This window comes from Lissotriton helveticus, chromosome 2_1 (genome assembly GCF_964261635.1).
Source record: "Lissotriton helveticus chromosome 2_1, aLisHel1.1, whole genome shotgun sequence".
In the NCBI taxonomy this organism is placed as follows: Eukaryota; Metazoa; Chordata; class Amphibia; order Caudata; family Salamandridae; genus Lissotriton; species Lissotriton helveticus.
Window position 1 is genome coordinate 779492611 of NC_136059.1, and position 15075 is coordinate 779507685.

Consider the following 15075-nt stretch of genomic DNA (forward strand, 5'->3'; position numbering starts at 1 on the left):
AAACAGACCACACTCCTGTCCCAAATGCAATGCCCCGCAGGCCTATTTTGCCCACCTGTCCTGGACTTGCCCCCTTTTACAAGACTATTGGCTCCAGGTTCATAAGGTTCTGGGCGACATTTTGGGCCTAACATTGGTGCCTACTCCAGAAATAGCACTGCTTGGCTATGTGGTCAATTTTCGTCACCCACTCCGTAATTTGGCAGCCATTTGCTTTTTGTTGGCTAAATGAGAGGTAGCGTTACTCTGGTGTGCTAAACGACCCCCCACTGTACATGCTTGGCTCCGTAGCCTGGCCTATTGCAACGTTAACAGTGTGGAATACTCTGAGCAACTTCCCTCTGCATCCCGACCATTGGACATTTGGGGACCATACCGCTCATATGTTGCGGAACTTACCCAGGAAGCGCAGGCTCGCTCGATTGCCTCTATTGTGCCGGAGGGTGTGGGCTAAGATGCTCGGTGAAAGGATGCTGTACCCATCCGTCTCACTGCTCCTTGGTGCCCGAGACTTGGCCGCATTCTCGGCAGGAGATGGTGGTGCTGCGTGGGACTAACCTGTGCGATGTATGTATAGATTTGATTAATGGTCATTGCGCGACTGAGGGCGACTTCCTCCAACGATGTTGCCTGCTGCGGTTTGTACTGCTGCTGCTTACCCTACTGATTGCCACCGCTTGCTAAAATGCCCTAAACTTAACATAATTACTGTGCTTATTAGTCAGTCCCTCTGTCCTCACATACTCACAGTTATGATTTATTGTTTGATTTTAGGTTCTTTTGGTGATATCATTTCCTTTAATGTCATGCTTATGACTTCATTGAAAGCAAAAATGAAAATTTGTAATATGTTATGCTCACTTGCAATGATCCCTTTGTACGATTGTTGGTTTACTGAAATATGCTACAAGTGGGGCCTGTTGGAGGCTTACTTCATTATTCACTGTACACAAGTGGATTGCTTCTTTTGCTCAATAAAGAGATTTAAAAAAAAACTACAACATCCCTAAATCCTACATAATATCCTTTTAGTATCCTTGCTTCAAGAACTTTTTTGATATCAATCATAGCTTTAGTACAATGACCCAATTCATCTTGCAAGACCAAAGGAACACTGAATGGCAGTCTATACTGCGAACATCAGAGCACACAATTTGAATTCAGTTTTGATTTATTTATTGCAGAGTGAACTGTACTCTATCTTGTTGGATTTTTTTGAAGAGGAAGTCACAAAAAGCATTCCTCGATGTCCTTCGATCTACACTGCAAACAGCTGGGCTCACCATTCAGAAGGAGTCACGATTGCAGATGACGCCGTCCAGTGGGCAAGAGACATTGCTCCCACTGTGGCCCACCCACACCACGCATCAACGCTGGCTGCGCACACGCTGAGCCCCACACCTACCACTAACTCTATACAGCTCAAGTCGACACCATGTGGCTGTGGGCCCTTCCTGACCACTGCCTCTGGTCTATACTGCGGTCAGCAGGGCTCACAATTCTACATTAGTACCGATGCAAATTGTGTAAGAGACTATAATCTTAGAAATATAAAAAAACAAATTCTCCCAATCTGTGCAGCTAAACTCAATGCCACGTGGCAGTCTTGATTCAATAATTTCAGAGTCCAGTAGGCAACTAACTATAACGTCCCCAAAACCTACACATTTTGACAAAGTATTCCATACATATTTCATCTTTTGTTAGCTACACTGCGGTCAGCAGAGCTCACAATTTGAATTTAGTCTTGATTTATTACTTGCAGACAGAATTGTACTCTATGTCCATGGATTTTGTCAAGAGGAAGTGACAAAAAGCATTCCTCGATGTCTGTGCTGACTACTGCCTTCCATCTACATTGCGGACTGCAGGGCTCACAATTCAGATCGAGTTACGATTGCAGATGACGCAGTTTAGTAGGCAACAGACATTGCTACCAGTGCGGCCCTCCCGGACCACATATCATCGCTGGCTGCGCACACGCTGAATGTTTCTGATGCCCTTATCTCAGTGCATCACAACTCATGGACCCTTTATGATACAATGTTTTGTGTATAATTTCCCATCTGCTGCCCCTACCTCAGTGTACCACAAGTCATGGACCCTTTACAATAGAATCTTTTGTGTATTATTTTACATCTGCTGCCCGTACCTTAGTGTAGCACAAATCATTGACCCTTTATGATTGAATCTCTGTGTCTGATCCAATGATTAGTGTTGTACTTGTTGCCAGCACCAACCATTCCCGGAGGGTTGGCTTACACTCACCCCACACGCATCCAGCACAGACGTCACTGGAAATGTGACCCGGGTAATAAAAATGAGTTGAGCGCACGTGCCCGTACCCAGTTCCACTATCTGTGTCTGTGTGTTCATTATGTATGCAAGATGGTGCCCCTGGGCCCTACCACATTACATTGTGCTGTGGACAGCGTATGCAACCATGTTACTTCTGGCAGTGGGGAAACCTTTGGTTATGTAACTTTGTCTCTATCATTGTACAAGTATGTACATAGAGACTGGATCATTAGAGTACTGCAAGGAGAGTGTATAGTGAATTTATAAGTGCCGCTGCGCTGTGTAGAGAAGTGCGGACCTTGTTTCCAGCTTACACCAAGTGGGTTATTTTGCGACCTGAGGAATGACTTTTGCCGGGGCAGCGCGACGCTGAGAATTTGTCCCCCGCCCTTGTGTTTCTGGCCCGGTGGCGGACTGAAGGACCACAAGTTCCATCAGCCCCTGCACCTGCATCGCCTCCCGGACTCACCTGCAGCTTGTCAGCCCTCCCACCTTCCAGCATTGAGGCTCCTCCTCATATTCCTACTTAGCCAGAGAGATCCCGCGCAGCGCGGGACGCGCGCGGGCGGGCGCCAGGCGAAGCCCGGGCAAAGGGCGGGCCGTTTGTGGCCGTCAGGGGCCAAAGAGGGCCGGGCTGGGTCACCCCCCCAATTCCTTCTCCAAAGGTTTTACATATTGTTGGACTATTGGTAGTGTGGATTGTTTTAATGCTATTTTATATTTTCCAGTCAGAGTGAGACTTTCTAATTGTCGTTACATTGGGCCATTTTATTGATTTATATTTGGTTCTAGTGTATGTTAAGCGCCTTATTTTATCTTTTTTCTTGGGTCATAGTGGCGCATAGCACTAATATGGGTAAAGCTGATAAGACGCCTGCCCCGCGCCCCATGACCAGGCAACTAGCTGCCTCGACCCAACCACTCCCTAGTCTTACCGCTATCGATAAAATGCTCCAGAAAACAATAGGGGTGGTAGCCAATGCAATAGAAAATACTGAAAGGCGCTTCCCCATTACCCCAGCCGTGCCCTCCTCCACTCTTTTAGAGGATTGCTCTGCAGCCACAGCTTTTCCGGCTGATTTTATGTCTTCCCTTATGCCCTCTTTTGTAGACTTACCCTGTGCCCAGATTGAGTCCGACTTAAATATCGAGATGGAGACTGCCCAACCCCCACCCTCCCCTTCTCCTTCCCTTATTTCCCCTAAGGAGTACATAAGACGCCCTAGAGAAAAGAAAGCTAAAAAGACTGCTGATCCCACTAAGAGACCAGCGCCTAATTCTGTTTGTGGTGACTGTGATCAAGGCTCTCGCGCTTCTATCCCTGGTCCTCCCCTCGGGCTAGTCACCTTTTGACCGATCTCCAGGAGCATATGGAACAGGTCATTAATTCCAGTGTTAAGTCTTTAAGCTCCAAGATCGATAGACTAGTCTAATTGATAAATAGTAAAGGCCTGGGGAAAGCTCAGCCAGACACTACAGTGGGGAACACTAGTTTGGTAGTTGCTTCGGGATCTACCGAGGCAGCCACACAAGGCCAATCCAAGGGTGCTAGCCTGTGTCACAATGCCCCCACCCCTGCTCCAGCCCCTCCCAATAAGCCGACTCCCTTGCCAGCCACAAATGTCCCAGGTCCTAACGTTTGCTTTATTAAATCGCCAGCTGCGTCTGGACCGAAAACCCTGGACCATTGCGGCACACAAAGGCATTCAGGTCTTCACAGGGTCCACCACGGAATAACATCGTGCAGGGTTTTTCTTCTAAATCTCCACCCCATCCCCAGCTTCCCCCGGAAGCCCAGCCATACGTGGTGGTGCTTACAGGTGTTCCCCCTCTTTCCAGCGAAACAGGGGAATTCTTTGCGGGATTGAAGAATAAAGTTACTTCCTGGTTAAGTAGGCACAGACCCTTAATGAGTGCTGGCCAGGGGGAAATTCTGTTTGCTCGCAGAGTTAGCTGGTTAGGAACGCGACAAAAGGACATTAGCGGGGATTGTGTAATAGTAAACGTCCGGGACCCAAGGGTTGTGGGACACATTTTACGCAATGGAGGGTCTTCTTATAGGAACACGATTAACACTGTTCACCTGGGGTATTTCTATTCTCAACCCCCTGTTAAGGGTGGGCCTGTATCGTTTTACCCCTTTTCTGTAGAACTTGATTTTGAAGCAAATGTCCCAGTGGGTAATAGATTTTCTGCATTAAGCTATCCAGATTGACCATCACCAACTCCATGTCCAACAGGAGTAGCTACAAATGTACCCCCAAGCAAGGGTGTGGGGATCTCTAGTATAGAGGAAAGCCTTCCTGGGCAGTTGGCTGGTCAACATGGGGCAAACTCAAATATATCTTTATCTTCCCCTATTTGTGGCCTGCCCTGTCCCGTAGAGGAAGAGGACAGTTCTTTATACTTAGATTCCCTGTGCGCTCGCGGGGTCCAAACGCTGGTACATTCCGCAGCGTCTGTGCCACTCCATACTCCTTTGATTGGGTCTTGGAACGTAGCAGGGCTAGGAACAAAGCTGTTAAACCCTGAGTGGGGAGAGTTGATTAATTCCTATGATCTATGTCTCTTTCAAGAGACTTGGCAGTTGACCCCTCCACTCAGAGAAGGCTTTGCGCCCTTTCATGTTCCGGCAGTCCAGGGTGTGAGGGGCAGACCATCGGGGGGGTTATGTATCTGGGTCGCGGTCCATCTGGGATGTACAGTAAAGGTTATTGATTCCCACTGCCCGGATATCCTTTGCGTGCTACTGAATTTTACTTGTGGCACACTGTGTGCAGTGTTCAGCATCTACTTGCGCCCCCTCCCGCTTCAGCGGGCCCTACTAACTCTGGATGTATTGGAGGTTCTTTTTCAATCCCTTCCCCCGTCGGCTCATAAAATCATTGGTGCAGATCTCAACTGCCACTTTGAACCTCTCCTGGGGATCCCTTCTATATCCTCGGAGGAGGATGAAAGTTGGCAGATTCCGGACTGCACCATGTATCCTGAAAAGCGCCTACTTCCCTTGGCCCTTGCAATCAATAAGATGGTTTTCTCGAATTCATTAAGGGCCTGCAATGGCAGACTGGCCCCAGATACTCCGGGCAAAACAACTTTTAACAGACCAGGGGGAAGCACAACAATAGACTACATATTGGTGAATGTAGAGTTCTGGGCCTGCCTTAGAGCCTTTTCTGTGATCCCAAGGGTGGATAGCGATCACAATTTATTATCATTAGAACTTCTAGCACCCCTGGGCCATCATACCGCACTGGGGCGTCAGGAGGCTGGCGTTGATCCCAATTTAGTTTTAGCAGCGGGAGAGAGACGTGTTAGATGGCAGAGGATTGCTCAGGTCTCCGACAGGTTGGCATAACTTTATCAATTAGTTGTAAGTTCCCTCTTAGAGGTTTCTAACCTCTTGGGTACTACTAGTGATCCCCTCTACCCCCATCCTCAGGGGTTGCAGTTTATTCACAACAAATTCTTTGGTTCTCTGGCAAGTCTTTTCTATTCCAGTGATCTTAAGCCCCACAGGTCAAAAAAGCAAAACCACTGGTTTAATAAAGCATGTAGTGATGCGAAGAGGTGTCTGATTAGGGAGGTTAAATCGGGCTCAATCCCTGGCATCAGGAAGGCGAGGGAAAGTTACAAACGCCTGACCAAGGAGGCTAGGTCTGAGTGGGACGCTGCAAGGTGGGTCAGTATTGGGGTGGCCTTGGGAGCTCGAGATTTCAGGTTATTCTGGAACCTTGTGAAGTGATGTGCTCGCTGCTCTTTGCACGGGAACGCCTACTCTACATCTCATTAGCCATATTTGCCGGGGTCATCCTTGACAATGCCTTTTGAGGCTGCTATCGCTTGTAAACTGGTGATATGGGCTGTTTGCTCTAGCTTGTGAATGGTGCGTTAAATTTATCACCCTTTTGGTTGCGATAAAGTGCTGTTAACTCGGCAATGTGTCCTTGAGAAGATACCCCTCGGTGTTTGAAAGACTTTAGAAGTACTAGAGTGCCACGCCGTGAACCGCGCACTCATCGCTTTCACACAGTGGGTCGCGCTGAGAGCCGCACTAGAGTCGTGACTGAAAAAAAAATCCACTTTCACTAATTTACATTCGCCTCGGGGACCCTATCCCCCAAAGCATGCCGACATGTTCATTATTTAAAAAACATTTTTAAAAACAAGAAGAGGGCCAAGTCATACCCCTCCCGTGGCTGATTCCGGCTGATTTCGGCCCCAAGGACACCATCCCCTGAGGCCTGGCCTCACTGTTGGGGACCGTGGTGAGAGCCCCAATGCCCCCACGGTCCCACCGGCTCCCCGTGTCCTGCAGGAGCAGGCATTGCTTTTTCACACAGGGAGCTTCTGACATGCACCTCCCCATGTGGCAAAGCAATCAGCTTTGGACTTTGGAAGCGGAGGCAGGTTCCCCAGCTCTCGCTTCCAAAATTCAAAGCAGGTTTGCTATGACAGGGAGGAAGCCGCGGGGCTCCCGCCCTGTCATAGCAAACTGCAGGAGCCGGCCCTGTGGGTGGTGCGGTCCCCAGGGCCATCACTGGCTCCAGGAGGGTGGCAACATGGCCTCCCTCCCAACATGAGTGAAGCCCCTGGGACATGGGGGTCCCCGGGGCTGCGTGGGCCTCCGCGGGCCCCTACTATTATTTTTTAAGAAATGCCCCCGGGACCTAGCCCACCCGGGGGCCTCGTCAAAATAAAACGCGCTTCATTGTTTTAAAAACATGCTTTTAGTGGCCCTGGGGGTCCTTCTGGGTGTTTCTACCCTGCCCCCTTCTCTTGTTTTATATCTTTGTTTCTCTGTTTTCTGGTGACTCGCTTCAACCGAGTCACATTATGGCTGCCAACACTTCTAGGTTTGGAGTGTTGACAGCCAATTAGAATGAAGCTCGTGGTCGGGAGGGGTCACGACTTCACAGCTGCCCTAGATATCGAAACTTTTATTTTTGAATTTCTCAGCAACTACTGAATGAATTTACACTATTTAAAAAACAAAGTCACTTTCTGATCCAATCACTACCTTTTTGCCAAATTTGGGGTATTTCCGTTCTGTAGTTCCGGCTGTACCCTTGCCCAGAGTTTCCTATGGGAAATTGTTTTTGTTACTCTTTTTTTTTAATATCTCAAAAACTACTGAACAGTTTTACACCATTTTAAAAAAATGGGCACTTTCTGAATCAAGCTCTAACTTTTTGCCAAATTTGGGGTGATTACATTCAGCAGTTCGGGTTGTAACCCGTCTCAAAATCTCCTGGGGAATTTAACATGGGAAAAACTCATTTTGGGACCCCCCTTTTTTCTCAGCCTCCGCTTGACGAATCACCCCCAAACTTTCAGGATAGGAGCTGACCTGGATAGACTTTTTGGGGGAGAATTTCACGAAGATTAGTCAAACGACAGCAAAATTATTAGCAAATCAAAAAATGCTTTTCCTATGGAAACTAGTTTCTAACTATAAATACCTACTGGCAACCGCCAGTAGGTTATATATATATATATATGCGATCTGTGAGCAAGGGCGGATTCCCGAAACGCGTCAGATTTAGTGACCCTACCTAAATAAATATCTTTTTGCCGAAGAAATACGTTGGATTTGCGTGGTCTCTACTATCGCGGTGACAGTGTGGTGGGAGACTGCTGTGGATGAATATATGTATATATATATATATATATATATTCACTGACTGAAAAAAACATAGGTTTCAGGCACGTTATAGTTAGGAATTAGCCTTTAAAAAAACCTTAGAAATTCACTGAAAAAAACATAGGTTTCAGGGGTGTTATAGTTAGCTGGACATTTCCCTCGTACAAAACCATTGAAATTCACCCATTTTAGTTAGTTTAGCTAACTATAACTTGCGCGCTCGCAATGCACTGCTGATGACGTCACATATTACCTCACTCATGACATGGTCAGTGACATCACTCATGACATCACAGATGACATCTCAAATGACATCACTGATGACATCATCCTTGTGATAGAGTGGCAGACCTCCTCTCACCCTAATACAACCTTTGAAACACACATACAAAAATAGAAAATAAAATGTTCAAAACAATGGACATATCAATACTAGGTACAACAACCTATTCAGTAATTCTAAGATCTACATACACATCCAATCATTCACCAAAAGTCCTATATAGTCACTCATACATGTACTCACTCATCATATGTACTCATACACCTATACATCCTGTTACATACCGCCACTCATTCTTGGTGTTACTCACACATGTAGTCACTCATGCTAATAAAGAATCAAACATCCATTTGCTTGCATATACAGTTACAGACATGGTTAGAAATTAGCATTTAAAAAACCTTTGAAATTCACTGAAAAAGCTAATGCTAATTCCTAACTATAACGTGTCTGAAACCTATGGTTTTTTCAGTAAATTTCAAAGGTTTTTTAAATGCTAATTTCTAACTATGTCTATAGAGATAGGACATGTGAAAAAAGAAGAAAAATGCACAGAAAGAAAAAAAAGGAATGCAGAAAGAAGCAGCAGAAGTCCACAAAGACGAAGAAAAGTGCAGGAAGAAGGAAAACGTTCAGAAAGAACAAACAGAAGAGCAGAAAGAAGCCTTGTTGCAAAATCATCCTGTACCTTCAACTTTTTCAGAAGGATACTGGTGATAACTGAGTCTGACTAACCAGTCCTAGAGCCAGTGCTATGTTAAAAGACACTTGGAATACAGTGAAATTACCTACATACACTAGGGAACACTATGCGTTGGGGTCCCTCTGTGATTAGCATGACCTCCTCTGTAAGCCCCTACTATATTAATAGGGCAGGGGGATTAAAACTACCTCTTAAAATGCGCCACAAGGCATGTTTGTACACGTCCCCTCAGGCCTCGTCCTCTCCCTTCATCACTGTACAAACACGCTCAGTGGCCATTTTAAGTTGGGAGATTAGATCCCCTTGAATCCTGAGGGTCCTTAGAGTCCAACTAGCCCACTAGGTACCTCCAGTAAGTGCCACAGAGCTGCGTTGCAGAGAGATGTAAAAAGGGGCATGGCCACCTCTCTGTAACGCAGCGCAGTGGCGCTTACGGGAAGCACCTGGTGAGCTAGTTGGCCCCCAGGGGCCCTCTGGATTGAAGGGGAATTATTTTCAAAACTTAAAACGCGCCACATGGCGTGTTTGCACACGTCACCTCAGGCCCTGTCCCCTCCCTTCCCCACTGTATGAACGCGCCCTGTGGCCATTTTAAGTTGGAAGAGTAAGTCCCCTTGAATCCTGAGGGTCCAAGTAGCCCACTAGGTACCTCCAGTAAGCGCAACAGAGATGCGTTGCAGAGGGATATAAAAAGAGGCACAGCCTAGACCATCTCTCTGCAACGCAGCGCAGTGGCGCTTTCTGGAAGCACCTTGTGGACTAGTTGGCCCCCAGGGTCCCTCAGGATTGAAGGGGAATTATTTTCCCAACTTAAAAAGTGCCAGAGGGCGTGTTTGCACATATCACCTCACACCCCGTCCCCTCCCTTCACCACTGTATAAACTCGCCCTCTGGCCATTATAAGTTGGAAGATTATGTCCCCTTAAATCCTGAGGGTTCCTATGGTTCAACTAGCCCACTAGGTACCTCCAGTAAGCGCCACAGAGCTGCGTTGCAGAGAGGTGTAAAAAGTGGCTCGGCCTGGACCACCTCTCTGCAACGCGGAGCAGTGGCCCTTACTGGAAGCACCTGGTGGGCTAGTTAGCCCCCAGGGGCCCTCAGGATTGAAAGGGGATTATTTCCCCAACTTAAAACGCGCCATAGGGCATATTTGAACACGTCACCTCAGGCCCCGTTCCCTCCCTTCCCCATTGTGTAAACACACCCTGTGGCCGTTTTAAGTTGAGCGATTAGGTCCCCTTGAATCCCGAGGGTCCCTAGGGGCAAATTAGCCCACTAGGTACGTCCAGTAAGCGCCATTGCAGAGAGGTGTAAAAAGGGGCACGGCCTGCACCACCTCTCTGCAATGCAGCGCAGTGGTACTTACTGGAAGCACCTGGTGGGCTAGTTGGCCCCCAGGGTCCCTCAGGATTGAAGGGGAATTACTTCTCTAACTTAAAGCGCGCCACAGGGCGTGTTCGCACACGTCTCCTCAGGCCCTGTCCCCTCCCTTCACCACTGTGTAAACGTGCCCTGTGGCCATTCTAAGTTGAGAGATTAAGTCCCCTTGAATCCTAAGGGTCCCTAGGGTCAAACTAGCCCACCAGGTGCTTCCAGTAAGAGCCAGAGAGCTGCGTTGCAGAGAGGTGTTAAAAGGGGCATGGCCTCTGAACACCTGTCTGCAACGCAGCTCTCTGGTGCATACTGGAGATACCTGGTGGGCTAGTTGTCCCTCAGGGACCCTCAGTATTGAAAGAGAATTAATTCCCCAACTTACAATTCGCTACGGGGCGCGTTTGCACAATGGTGAAGGAAGGGGGCGTGGCCTGAGGTGACATGTCTACAAACATGCCCTGTGGCGCGTTTTAAGTTGGAGAATTAATTCCTCCTCAATCCTGAGGGTCCCTGGGGGCCAACTAGCCCACCAGGTACCTCCAGTATGCGCCAGAGAACTGCGTTGCAGAGAGGTGTTCAGAGGCCATGCCTCTTTTTACAACACTCTACAACACAGCTCTGTGGCGCTTACTGGAGGTACCTCGGGGGCTAATTGGCCCCCAAGGACCCTAATCGAAGAGGAATGTATTCCTCAACTTAAAACACGCCACAGGGCGTGTTTGCACACATGTCACCTCAGGCCCCCTCCCCTCCCTTCACCACTGTGCAAACACGCCCCGTGGCGCTTTTTAAGTTGGGCGGTTAACTCCCCTTGAATCCTGAGGAACCCTGGGTTGCAACTAGCCCACCATCTACCTCCATTAAGCGCCACAGAGCTGCGTTGCAGAGAAGTGTAAAAAGGGGCGTGGCCTCAGCACACCCCTCTGCAACGCACATGCTGGAGGTTCCTGGTGGACTAGTTGGCCCCCAGGGACACCCAGTATTTAAGGGGAATTCGTTCCCCATCTGCAAACGCGCCAGGGGGCGCGTTTGCAGAGTGCTGCAGGGAGGGGACGTGGCCTCCAGCGTGATGCCCATCTTTTATTTATTTATTTTTTTAAGAAGGGGGCTGTGTGGCCTCCCATTCTTTTTCTAACTTATTGACCCTGGGGACCCCATCCCCCAGGGCCTGCCCCGTATCTTTTATTTTTTTACAAAATAATTTGGAAGGCGCAGCGTGGCCCCCCTCCCGAGGCCTTAATCGGCCCTGGGGACCCAATCCCCCGGGACATGATGTTTTTAAAAAATATATATATATATTTTGGAGGGGGTTGCGTTGCCCCACTCCTCAGGCCACTTAAGGCCCTGGGGACCCCATCTCCTGGGGCCAGCCTTTGTTTTTTTATTTACATTTTGGGGAGAGTGCCGCGTGCCCCCCCCCCTCCCAGGCCATTTGTAGCCCCGGGGACCCCATCCCCCTGGGCTGGCTCTCTCCGTTGGGGACTGTGGAGGGTCCCTAATCCCCCCACGGTCCCACCGCCTCCCCACGTCCCTCGGGAGCCGGCATTGCTTTTCCACACGGGGAGCTGCTAAGATGCAGCTCCCCGTGTGGAAAAGCAATTTGGCTTGCATTTTGAAAGAGAGAGCAGGTTTCCCTGCTCTCTCTTTCAAAATCCAAACCAAGTTTACTATGGCAGGGCGAGAGGATCCTGACTTTGTCTAAAACGTTTGATGGCCCAAGAAAAGCCTTGATCAAAAAAAAGATATTTTTGGCTCTTCCCCTTCCCTTTCCAGCCACCTCTCCGAGTTCTTCTTCGTCGTCCGGTGGTTTTATTTTTCCATCTCTCAGCCACGACTCGCGTATGAGATTGAATTCCATTTGAAAAGAATTCTTCTTGACTTCTTTTGATGGTCCAGGTACGTCTTCACTAACATATTGAAAGCGCATTAAATACAGCGCAAAGACCTGTATTTAAAGCGCGTCCCAATATTGTGATTTCTATATGTTATAGCATCATTATGGCCGCCCGATTTGCATGAAAAAACAGGGTGTATGAGCCGTCATCGCTTTCAATATGTTAGTAGCGATGACGTACTCAAATACAGCCGCCTCGCAACACGCGATGTTGAAACACTGACGAAGGACTAGGCCTCCGAAACGCGTCTGTGAACACTTTGCTGCTGGAAAAACTACTTTGACCGCTTACCACAAAGTGCTTCTGCTTTGTTCAGAGAAAGAAAATGAAGTTTTGAGACTTAATATTTACACGCGGTACCGGAGTGTGTGTCGAAGCACCCGCCCAAGAGTGCCCTGGGATTTTTTGGTACAGACTGGAGCTTGGATCTATCTTTAACAGGGCACCGCCTTGAGGAGACCAAAACCGTGGAGAGGAGCGTTACGTGTAGCAGACGGCCGATTGGATGACCGAGACGGTGTCACCGGTAAGCCCGCACACGAGATGCCTGAACTTTCTCTCTATGTATTGCATATGCATTTGGACTGAATCTCAAAAGCAGGGCGCAGGTGGTTATAAGACGGCACACTGAGAGGCTTCTCCATTTTCCAATAATAAGCAGCATGTGTGATGAGGAAGACCGTCGTGAGGCGGCACTAGATATCTTTAAAAAACGAACTTTGACCGTAGGTGATACGCCAGAATCAGGAGGCAGGGGCAAAACAACCCAGGGTTCGCTCCATAATTTTTTTGTGAAGTTGGAGAGATGCAGTGAAAGAGAAGTCCGCAAATGGTGGGAGGCTACCTCCCTACAGAACTATATTGAGGTGGACAGGGTACCCAGAGGCTTGCGCATATATACTGTACCCGCATATGAGAACCCGGACCCAAGGTTATTGGATCAATGGGCGGAGCTCACTGCAACCTCATGTAAAGTAATGCTGGACCTGCTAGTAAAATTTGCATGGAGCGACCGGGCTAAAGCTTTGGAGGAGATAAGCAATTTAGAAAAGGAAATAGCAAAGGATGATGACATAGCAAAGCAAACACAACTGCGAGATGAAATGAAAAAGCGCCTTGTGAAGTACGAACTGAAGATAAGACAAAGAAAAGAAGAGAAATATGAACGAGACGAGAGAGATTATGCACTTGGGAGGATCCTGACTTTCTCTAAAAAGTTTGATGGCCCAAGAAAAGCCTTGATCAAGAAAAAGAAAACGACTGCACCCCCAACCCCAGTGCAGACCTCTGAATCGAGCATGACGGGGGATGAACAATCAGGTGAAGACGTACCTGGACCATCAAAAGAAGTCAAGAAGAATTCTTTTCAAATGGAATTCAATCTCATACGCGAGTCGTGGCTGAGAGATGGAAAAATAAAACCACCGGACGACTAAGAAGAAGAACTCGGAGAGGTGGCTGGAAAGGGAAGGGGAAGAGCCAAAAATATACCACAGAACAATGTCCGCAAGAAGAGGGGCAACAAACGGTAGATCCGGAAGCTAATCTGACGATCATCAATCTGACTGACAAGATCTTATCGCAAGAAGAGGAAGAAACATTACAATTGGGATTGACATTCTGTCAAAATGAAAAACTTGAATACACCCAGACAATAATCGATCTATACAAACTGGTGCGTAAAATCAAGCTCCATAAATTTTTCACGCTCAAACCATCTATAGATAAACCTAAAAAGACAACTAAAAAGATTTCCAACCAAATAACTGATATTCTTGTGAGCGAAGATGTAAATACTATTGAACTATTGGAAGGTATCAGACTAGGTCAAACACAGGAGGAATGTGTTGATACTATGACACGGATGAGAAGGGCAGGTATTGAACAACAGGCACCACCAACTGAGTTCAAGGCATCATCTCAATTTAATCCGCAAAGGGCATATGATGCAATTGATACATTTTCAGATGCGGTTATTGTTGACCTAAAGAAACTATAGAATGAGAACTAAAAAGAACAAGAGCATCAAGAATAATTTGACCACAATACAGGCAACTGCAATCCGTGAGATCGGGATAAAAGAAGATGTGGTAGTGAAGCCTTCTGATAAAGGCGGAAATATTGTGCTACTAAGTAGACAACAATACTGCCAAGAATCACTGAGACAACTAGAGAATTCACAAGACTATGTGAAATCAAGTAAAGAGGAATATCTACAGAGTGTGGAGGTTTACTATGATCTTCTAAACAAATGGCGCAATAGACTTATGTTGGATATGGACGAATTTTTATTTCTCAGAAACGCTGAACCGATAGCACCTACCTTCTATCAATTACCTAAGGTGCATAAAGACCTTAAATCACCTCCCGGCAGACCTATAGTCTCCTCCAAGGGCGGACTGACAGAGAATCTTTCCATCTATATTGATTCATTCCTGGCACCCCATGTTATCAAGTTAAAATCGTATGTGAGAGATACGAAAGACTTTATTAGTCAAATAGAAACTATTGATTGGGACTCTAATTATATACTTATTACTCTTGATATTACAAGCTTGTATACTTGTATTCAACATGCTAAGGGGATTGAGGCAATCAAATTCTATTTAAACAAAAGACCAGCTAAATACACAGAACATGGGGTAATGCTTATAGAGCTATTAGAGTTCTGCTTAACACATAACATTTATGTTTCAGGAAGAATACTATAAACAGGTGTCCGGGACTGCGATGGGAACCTGCTTCGCCCCCAGCTACGCGAACTTGTTCGTTGGCTGGTGGGAGGAGCAGGTGGCCCTCGCGGGTGATAATGCTAAATGGGCGGCTCATGTCCTGGTGTGGAGGCGCTAAATTGATGACCTCTTTCTCGTATGGAGGG

At 47.3% G+C, this 15075-nt stretch overlaps 1 protein-coding gene across 1 annotated transcript in view; it reads right to left on the reverse strand.

Moving 5' to 3' along the window:
- Positions 1-15075, reverse strand: part of TMEM232 (transmembrane protein 232) — a 762630-nt gene that overhangs the window by 338831 nt on the left and 408724 nt on the right. The gene's annotated exons all lie outside the window — the stretch shown is intronic.